This window comes from Electrophorus electricus, unplaced genomic scaffold (assembly GCF_041902795.1).
Source record: "Electrophorus electricus isolate QZ-2024a unplaced genomic scaffold, ASM4190279v1 Scaffold84, whole genome shotgun sequence".
In the NCBI taxonomy this organism is placed as follows: Eukaryota; Metazoa; Chordata; class Actinopteri; order Gymnotiformes; family Gymnotidae; genus Electrophorus; species Electrophorus electricus.
In genome coordinates this window covers 333,541-343,540 of record NW_027658801.1, presented here as the reverse complement: position 1 = coordinate 343,540, position 10,000 = coordinate 333,541, and the positions used below count along the sequence as shown (strand labels likewise).

The 10,000-nt window shown below is 55.7% G+C and overlaps 2 non-coding genes across 2 annotated transcripts; both read left to right on the top strand.

The window, feature by feature from the left end:
* The first annotated feature begins 6,775 nt into the window (after positions 1-6,775).
* Positions 6,776-8,614, top strand: LOC145656646 (18S ribosomal RNA). Its single transcript, XR_014122249.1, has one exon. It is a non-coding gene; the product is annotated as an 18S ribosomal RNA (ribosomal RNA).
* Positions 8,615-9,496: 882 nt separating this feature from the next.
* Positions 9,497-9,650, top strand: LOC145656626 (5.8S ribosomal RNA). The gene has a single exon (XR_014122229.1). It is a non-coding gene; the product is annotated as a 5.8S ribosomal RNA (ribosomal RNA).
* Positions 9,651-10,000: the final 350 nt, after the last annotated feature.

The window sequence follows — 10,000 nt, the reverse complement described above, 5'->3', positions numbered from 1 at the left end:
AGCTACTTTGCTGGGCATGACTGTGTTTGACCTCTGGGGCCTGGAAGTCTGGTAGTAGTAGTATGATTTAAAGGCACAAAGTGATTGAAGTGTGCCCAGGCCCAGAGCTACTTTGCTGGGCATGAATGTGTTTGAACTCTTGGGCCTGGAAGTCTATTTCTAGGCTTATATAAAGGGTCAAACTTCTTGAAGTGTGCCCAGGCCCAGAGCTACTTTGCTGGGCATGACTGTGTTTGACCTCTTGGGCCTGGAAGTCTGGTAGTAGTAGTAGTAGTAGTAGTAGTAGTAGTAGTAGTAGTAGTAGTATGATTTAAAGGTACAAAGTGAATGAAGTGTGCCCAGGCCCACAGCTACTTTGCTGGGCATGACTGTGTTTGACCTCTTGGGCCTGAAAGTCTATTTCTAGGCTTATATAAAGGGTCAAACTTCTTGAAGTGTGCCCAGGCCCAGAGCTACTTTGCTGGGCATGACTGTGTTTGACCTCTGGGGCCTGGAAGTCTGGTAGTAGTAGTATGATTTAAAGACACAAAGTGATTGAAGTGTGCCCAGGCCCAGAGCTACTTTGCTGGGCATGAATGTGTTTGAACTCTTGGGCCTGGAAGTCTGGTAGTAGTAGTATGATTTAAAGGTACAAAGTGAATGAAGTGTGCCCAGGCCCAGAGCTACTTTGCTGTGCATGACTGTGTTTGACCTCTTGGCTCTGGAAGTCTATTTCTAGGCTTATATAAAGGGTCAAACTTCTTGAAGTGTGCCCAGGCCCAGAGCTACTTTGCTGGGCATGACTGTGTTTGACCTCTGGGGCCTGGAAGTCTGGTAGTAGTAGTATGATTTAAAGGCACAAAGTGATTGAAGTGTGCCCAGGCCCAGAGCTACTTTGCTGGGCATGATTCTGTGACCTCTTGGGTCTGGAAATGTGGTACTTTGAAGGATTAAAAGAGTGAAACGGTCTGAAGTGTGCGCAGGTGTAAAGCAACCTTGCTAGGCATGAAGGTGTGACCTCCAGGGCCTGGAAGTCTGGTGGTAGTAGTAGTATGATTTAAAGGCACAAAGTGATTGAAGTGTGCCCAGGCCCAGAGCTACTTTGCTGGGCATGACTGTGTTTGACCTCTTGGGCCTGGAAGTCTGGTGGTAGTAGTAGTATGATTTAAAGGCACAAAGTGATTGAAGTGTGCCCAGGCCCAGAGCTACTTTGCTGGGCATGACTGTGTTTGACCTCTTGGCTCTGGAAGTCTATTTCTAGGCTTATATAAAGGGTCAAACTTCTTGAAGTGTGCCCAGGCCCAGAGCTACTTTGCTGGGCATGACTGTGTTTGACCTCTGGGGCCTGGAAGTCTGGTAGTAGTAGTATGATTTAAAGGCACAAAGTGATTGAAGTGTGCCCAGGCCCAGAGCTACTTTGCTGGGCATGAATGTGTTTGAACTCTTGGGCCTGGAAGTCTATTTCTAGGCTTATATAAAGGGTCAAACTTCTTGAAGTGTGCCCAGGCCCAGAGCTACTTTGCTGGGCATGACTGTGTTTGACCTCTTGGGCCTGGAAGTCTGGTAGTAGTAGTAGTAGTAGTAGTAGTAGTAGTAGTAGTAGTAGTAGTATGATTTAAAGGTACAAAGTGAATGAAGTGTGCCCAGGCCCACAGCTACTTTGCTGGGCATGACTGTGTTTGACCTCTTGGGCCTGAAAGTCTATTTCTAGGCTTATATAAAGGGTCAAACTTCTTGAAGTGTGCCCAGGCCCAGAGCTACTTTGCTGGGCATGACTGTGTTTGACCTCTGGGGCCTGGAAGTCTGGTAGTAGTAGTATGATTTAAAGACACAAAGTGATTGAAGTGTGCCCAGGCCCAGAGCTACTTTGCTGGGCATGAATGTGTTTGAACTCTTGGGCCTGGAAGTCTGGTAGTAGTAGTATGATTTAAAGGTACAAAGTGAATGAAGTGTGCCCAGGCCCAGAGCTACTTTGCTGTGCATGACTGTGTTTGACCTCTTGGCTCTGGAAGTCTATTTCTAGGCTTATATAAAGGGTCAAACTTCTTGAAGTGTGCCCAGGCCCAGAGCTACTTTGCTGGGCATGACTGTGTTTGACCTCTGGGGCCTGGAAGTCTGGTAGTAGTAGTATGATTTAAAGGCACAAAGTGATTGAAGTGTGCCCAGGCCCAGAGCTACTTTGCTGGGCATGATTCTGTGACCTCTTGGGTCTGGAAATGTGGTACTTTGAAGGATTAAAAGAGTGAAACGGTCTGAAGTGTGCGCAGGTGTAAAGCAACCTTGCTAGGCATGAAGGTGTGACCTCCAGGGCCTGGAAGTCTGGTGGTAGTAGTAGTATGATTTAAAGGCACAAAGTGATTGAAGTGTGCCCAGGCCCAGAGCTACTTTGCTGGGCATGACTGTGTTTGACCTCTTGGGCCTGGAAGTCTGGTGGTAGTAGTAGTATGATTTAAAGGCACAAAGTGATTGAAGTGTGCCCAGGCCCAGAGCTACTTTGCTGGGCATGAATGTGTTTGAACTCTTGGGCCTGGAAGTCTATTTCTAGGCTTATATAAAGGGTCAAACATCTTGAAGTGTGCCCAGGCCCAGAGCTACTTTGCTGTGCATGACTGTGGTTGACCTCTTGGCCCTGGAAGTCTGGTGGTAGTAGTAGTATGATTTAAAGGCACAAAGTGAATGAAGTGTGCCCAGGCCCAGAGCTACTTTGCTGGGCATGAATGTGTTTGAACTCTTGGGCCTGGAAGTCTGGTAGTAGTAGTAGTAGTAGTAGTAGTAGTAGTAGTATGATTTAAAGGCACAAAGTGCTTGAAGTGTGCCCAGGCCCAGAGCTACTTTGCTGTGCATGACTGTGTTTGACCTCTTGGCTCTGGAAGTCTATTTCTAGGCTTATATAAAGGGTCAAACTTCTTGAAGTGTGCCCAGGCCCAGAGCTACTTTGCTGTGTATGACTGTGTGACCTCTTGGCCCTGGAATTCTGGTGGTAGTAGTAGTATGATTTAAAGGCACAAAGTGAATGAAGTGTGCCCAGGCCCAGAGCTACTTTGCTGGGCATGACTGTGTTTGACCTCTTGGGCCTGGAAGTCTGGTAGTAGTAGTATGATTTAAAGGCACAAAGTGATTGAAGTGTGCCCAGGCCCAGAGCTACTTTGCTGGGCATGAATGTGTTTGAACTCTTGGGCCTGGAAGTCTATTTCTAGGCTTATATAAAGGGACAAACTTCTTGAAGTGTGCCCAGGCCCAGAGCTACTTTGCTGTGTATGACTGTGTGACCTCTTGGCCCTGGAATTCTGGTGGTAGTAGTAGTAGTAGTAGTATGATTTAAAGGTACAAAGTGAATGAAGTGTGCCCAGGCCCAGAGCCAGGCCTGGGCAGCAGGGGGCGCTCCTGGCCATGCCCAGCGAGTTTCGTGCGAATCGGACCTGGTCCGGAAGAGATACGAAGGGAAAACTCATTACTCGTCGGGGTGGCACATCCAGGCTCTCGACCCTCCCAAAGCGTCCGACCAGGGTGCACCCTGCCGGGCATGGTTAGCCGCCAGCCCCCTTCCTGGAGGTCTGGTTGGCACGGGGTTTTGATTTATCGGTTTCATATCTCTGGGCTCCTTGGGAGCAGAAAGTCGGTTGAGGGCCCTTTGGAAAGAGCCGGGGCTGCCGTTTAACGCTGTCCAAGCGGCAGGCGAAGCGCACCCACCGTTTTTACGCTATGATTTTTTAAAACCGCCGGGGCGGCAAACACAGGGCCGGTCGGGTTTGAAGACGAATATCTCTTCGGCCCTTGGGAGGAGAGAAGCAGCGCGGGTCACCTTTGAACGCGCTCGCTGCCAGGAACGTCTGGCGTAAAAGTTTCGTGGGAATCGGACGTTCCTAGGCTGAGAAGCGAGCGCCCGCCCTCGGGCGGTCGGGGGCCCCTTTCTCATTCCCCGTCTGGGCTAAAAATACGAGGTCGGACCCGATGGACTCGGGAGACTGGAGAGTACCAGGGAGACCCTGGAAGCAGGCGACCCGACCCACGCTTCGCTGTCTCCTCGGCCCTCGGGAGTAGAAGCGCGGGGACGGTGGCGTGGGCAGCAGGGGGCGCTCCTGGCCATGCCCAGCGAGTTTCGTGCGAATCGGACCTGGTCCGGAAGAGATACGAAGGGAAAACTCATTACTCGTCGGGGTGGCACATCCAGGCTCTCGACCCTCCCAAAGCGTCCGACCAGGGTGCACCCTGCCGGGCATGGTTAGCCGCCAGCCCCCTTCCTGGAGGTCTGGTTGGCACGGGGTTTTGATTTTTCGGTTTCATATCTCTGGGCTCCTTGGGAGCAGAAAGTCGGTTGAGGGCCCTTTGGAAAGAGCCGGGGCTGCCGTTTAACGCTGTCCAAGCGGCAGGCGAAGCGCACCCACCGTTTTTACGCTATGATTTTTTAAAACCGCCGGGGCGGCAAACACAGGGCCGGTCGGGTTTGAAGACGAATATCTCTTCGGCCCTTGGGAGGAGAGAAGCAGCGCGGGTCACCTTTGAACGCGCTCGCTGCCAGGAACGTCTGGCGTAAAAGTTTCGTGGGAATCGGACGTTCCTAGGCTGAGAAGCGAGCGCCCGCCCTCGGGCGGTCGGGGGCCCCTTTCTCATTCCCCGTCTGGGCTAAAAATACGAGGTCGGACCCGATGGACTCGGGAGACTGGAGAGTACCAGGGAGACCCTGGAAGCAGGCGACCCGACCCACGCTTCGCTGTCTCCTCGGCCCTCGGGAGTAGAAGCGCGGGGACGGTGGCGTGGGCAGCAGGGGGCGCTCCTGGCCATGCCCAGCGAGTTTCGTGCGAATCGGACCTGGTCCGGAAGAGATACGAAGGGAAAACTCATTACTCGTCGGGGTGGCACATCCAGGCTCTCGACCCTCCCAAAGTGTCCGACCAGGGTGCACCCTGCCGGGCTAAGAGAACAGCCAGGTGAACCCTGGAGGTTCCGAACTCCAGACCCCTGGACCCGACGGCTCAGTCCGCCTCAGGTGCACTACAGAGGTCCTCGGGCTGTCCCTGAGTGCATTAAAACGGAAATCAGAATTACTCCCCCGGGTGGCACTTCCAGGCTCTCGACCCTCCCAAAGTGTCCGACCAGGGTGCACCCTGCTGGGCATGGTTAGCCGCCAGCCCCCTTCCTGGAGGTCTGGTTGGCACGGGGTTTTGCAAATAGGTCCCGTCGGGTATATGGGAGAGCAAAGAGAATCAATGGGGTCCAAGCACTAAATTCATCCAGTGGCGTTCTCTGGAAGCCCAAGGGGAGTCCGAGGGGTGTTCGGCCGGCAAGGGGAGCTCTCCCTCGGACACATGATCAAACGCCTGTCCCCTACCGGAAAGTGGTGTGCTCTGGATGCCCCCCCCCCCCCCCATCCCCCGAGGGGGGTGCTTATCCCGCGAGGGGAGCCCTCCTCGGGTTAAGTGAACCATCATGCCGATTCCCCTATGGAAGTGGGCACATCCAGGCACACAGTCTGCTTTGCTCTCCCCGACCCGAGTGCGTCTGTTGGGCTGAGTGTACGCCCAGGCAACTGGATCCAATGGCTCAGTCCGCCGCAGCGTGCTTCGACGATGGGTCGTACAGCCATGCCACCAGGGTGGGCGTGTTTGTAAATGTACCAGTGGATTCTCGTCGGCCTGCCACATCCATGGTATCGACCCACCAGGCCTGTCCGACCAGGGGTTGACCCTGGACGGGCACGGTCTGTGGTTTGGCCCTTGTCCTAGATGAAATCGGGCACGGGGTTTTCTGGCCAGGTACCATCGGGTTACTGGGAGAGCGGCTTCGGTCTCCAGGTGAGACCAATGGTGAAGCAGCACGAGGCAATGGAGAGCATGCAAAGCGATGGGGAAGCCATGCACGGCAATGGCCACGAAAAAAAAAAAAAAATCACCACGGAAGGAACGTGAAGAACAAGGAGGAGTGTAGTGACACTGCCCAAAGCTGCCCGGTGTTGCAGGGGTCTATTGGTGTGTTGCTTCCTTGTTTGGTAGAGTGGAGTACCAGACCCGCCAGGGGTAGGCAAACCATTCCCCCTACGGTAAGTGAGGAGCCAGCCATTTGACGAGCGGGTGTCCACGTGTACGGGTGCGAGCGCTATCCCCCCACACGGGGTTAGGCCACGGCCTTAGGTGGACGTCTGCCGACCAGCCCCGGCTGATCCAGAACTTCTGATGTGGAGAGCGGTTTTGACAGATCCTCCCTGGTTCTAGCGGGTCAAGCCTCTGATGGGGGGTGGGGGTTATTTGTAACCCATCCCAGAACTCTCTGGGGGAGACTCAGACGGCCAGTCTGTCTACTCAGTTGTCCTATACTGGTGTCTGTGGTTTGGGAGGAAGGGAGTGCCCTGCTTTGTTGGCCTCCTCTTCAAACCTACCTGGGCCCACGAATCACTCTTCTTGGTTACATCACGAAACGTAGGTTGAGCGAGGCTAGGGGGGAGGGAATTCGACGAGGTCTTTCCCTTGTCCCCCCACCAGCGGCCCACGAAAATCAAAACGGCGTGAAGAGAGGGAACGCCGAAAGCACCTGGAGTCGGCCGTCCGCACCTCCGGAGGAGGTGGACGGGGTACGGTGCGGGCATGACCGGATGGGACAGCTTTGCATCAAGGTGAGAGGTCGGCGTCCGAAGGCCAGAGGGCGGTGCGCGAGCACGTTTACACTGGCCGCGGAAGCTGTCCTGGGTAGCCCTGTATGGCGTCTGGACCTGACGGCGCACGCACTTACAACCCGCTGCTTCCTAGCCCCCGGAAGGGGAGGCGGATGTCACTCGTGGTTCATCCCAGACCACGGTGCAAACTACCTGGTTGATCCTGCCAGTAACATATGCTTGTCTCAAAGATTAAGCCATGCAGGTCTAAGTGCACACGGCCGGTACAGTGAAACTGCGAATGGCTCATTAAATCAGTTATGGTTCCTTTGATCGCTCCACACGTTACTCGGATAACTGTGGTAATTCTAGAGCTAATACATGCAAACGAGCGCTGACCCTTCGGGGGATGCGTGCATTTATCAGACCCAAAACCCATCCGGGGGGCTCGGGCCCCCCGGCCGCTTTGGTGACTCTAGATAACCTCGGGCCGATCGCGCGCCCTCCGCGGCGGCGACGTCTCATTCGAATGTCTGCCCTATCAACTTTCGATGGTACCATAGTCGGCTACCATGGTGACCACGGGTAACGGGGAATCAGGGTTCGATTCCGGAGAGGGAGCCTGAGAAACGGCTACCACATCCAAGGAAGGCAGCAGGCGCGCAAATTACCCATTCCCGACACGGGGAGGTAGTGACGAAAAATAACGATACAGGTCTCTTTCGAGGCCCTGTAATCGGAATGAGCGTATCCTAAACCCATGGGTGAGGACCCATTGGAGGGCAAGTCTGGTGCCAGCAGCCGCGGTAATTCCAGCTCCAATAGCGTATATTAAAGTTGCTGCAGTTAAAAAGCTCGTAGTTGGATGTCGGGAGTGGGCTGGCGGTCCGCCGCGAGGCGTGCCACCGCCTGTCTCAGACCCTGTCTCCCGGTGCCCCCCGGATGCCCTTGGCTGGGTGTCCGGACGGGGCTCGGAGCGTTTACTTTGAAAAAATTAGAGTGTTCAAAGCGGGCCCGCTTCTCGCCTGAATACCTGAGCTAGGAATAATGGAATAGGACTCCGGTTCTATTTTGTGGGTTTCCTGAACCAGGGCCATGATTAAGAGGGACGGCCGGGGGCATTCGTATTGCGCCGCTAGAGGTGAAATTCTTGGACCGGCGCAAGACGGACGAAAGCGAAAGCATTTGCCAAGAATGTTTTCATTAATCAAGAACGAAAGTCGGAGGTTCGAAGACGATCAGATACCGTCGTAGTTCCGACCGTAAACTATGCCGACCCGCGATCCGGCGGCGTTATTCCCATGACCCGCCGGGCAGCGTGAGGGAAACCACGAGTCTGTGGGTTCCGGGGGGAGTATGGTTGCAAAGCTGAAACTTAAAGGAATTGACGGAAGGGCACCACCAGGAGTGGAGCCTGCGGCTTAATTTGACTCAACACGGGAAACCTCACCCGGCCCGGACACGGAAAGGATTGACAGATTGATAGCTCTTTCTCGATTCTGTGGGTGGTGGTGCATGGCCGTTCTTAGTTGGTGGAGCGATTTGTCTGGTTAATTCCGATAACGAACGAGACTCCGGCATGCTAAATAGTTACGCGGCCCTCCGCGGTCGGCGTCAAACTTCTTAGAGGGACAAGTGGCGTTCAGCCACGCGAGATGGAGCAATAACAGGTCTGTGATGCCCTTAGATGTCCGGGGCTGCACGCGCGCCACAATGGTTGGATCAGCGTGTGCCTACCCTACACCGAGAGGTGCGGGTAATCCGCTGAACCCCATTCGTGATGGGGACTGGGGATTGCAATTATTCCCCATGAACGAGGAATTCCCAGTAAGCGCGGGTCATAAGCTCGCGTTGATTAAGTCCCTGCCCTTTGTACACACCGCCCGTCGCTACTACCGATCGGATGGTTTAGTGAGGTCCTCGGATCGGCCCCGCCGGGGCTCCTCGCGGGCCTTGGCGGAGCGCCGAGAAGTCGATCAAACTTGACTATCTAGAGGAAGTAAAAGTCGTAACAAGGTTTTCGTAGGTGAACCTGCGAAAGGATCATTAACGGGTAACGCTGTCCGGCGTGCCTCCTCTCCCGACCCCCTCGACTTCGCCGTCCCCCCGCGTCGGGGCCCAGGGTCGAAAGGGTCTTCGGGGTTGCTGTTACACGTGGTCGCTTGCAGGTCAGGCTGGACAGAAGGCATAAAGGAGGAGCCTAGTCCCTCCCACCCCTTCCTCGTCCTCCGCCTCTTCCTCCGCGTCGTCCTTCAGCACCCCCCCCCCGCAGGCCCCGGTATTCTCTGGGTTCCAGCGCGAGAGACGCGTCGTTCAAAAAACTCGGCGTCCCCGCTCGTCGGGCGAAGGCCGGTTTCCCCTCACCTTGCCGGCAGGAGAAGCGCCTGCGAGTCGAGCGGGTCGTACGGGTCCGTCCCGCGCCCTCCCTCTCGCTCGCACGGCCGCTGCCTCCGTCCACCGCGAGGGGTTTTCCTATTTTGTTGTCCTTGTCATTCATCCCCGTCCCCTTGCTCGCTGACGAGCGGACTTTCCGGGGGGGGTTGCGAGCGCTGCTCCTCGTGGGGCAGGCCATGGCCCTTCCTGTGTTCGTCCGCCCACCGGCGTCCTGGGGCGTGGTGGTGGTGGGTGGCGCAGCCGGTTCCCCTGCTTCTCTCTCTCAGAAAGGAGTCTCAGGGGGACCCCCGGCAGGTACCTAGGGCTTGGCCCACGCTACGTGAGTTCCACCCCTTTCGAGGGGTCGGACGGGGCGGGCGCGGAGGGCCGCGGTTCAAAGACTGACTCGTCTGCCACGTGGGGCGTGTGGGCAAAGCGCAACCCCGCGCCCGTTTCAACACTCGCAGACGGGGGCGCCTGACCGGTTGGTGAAACCTTTTAAACCTGTCTTTGTAGTCGTGGTGAAAGACCTAAACTGAGCCTGAAATAAAAGAGTACAACTCTTAGCGGTGGATCACTTGGCTCGTGCGTCGATGAAGAACGCAGCCAGCTGCGAGAACTAATGTGAATTGCAGGACACATTGATCATCGACATTTCGAACGCACATTGCGGCCCCGGGTCCATCCCGGGGCTACGCCTGTCTGAGGGTCGCTATTCCTATCTGTCGGACCTGCCTTCTCAGGCGGGACCGCGGTTGGAGGTTCGTAGGTGGGGGGGTGCCCCCTGGCCTCCGTCTTCCTAAAAGCAGACGGTTCCCGGTCGCTGTCTCGGTGAGATCCGGTCGGTGGGTTCGCTGCGGTTGAGTGCCCGTTCTCCGTGCACAAGCTTCTCCTCCCCCGCTTCGGTTCGTTTCGGTTCGTTTCGGCTCCGCTCCTGGCCTGGCCAGGAACGTGGTCCCCTGCGCCCGAGAAAGAAGCGAGCGTGGCTGCCGGTGGGTTCTCTCCGCTTTGGCTGCCCACGTTTTCGCTTCTTTTCTCACCCCCTGCGCAGGCGGATCACGG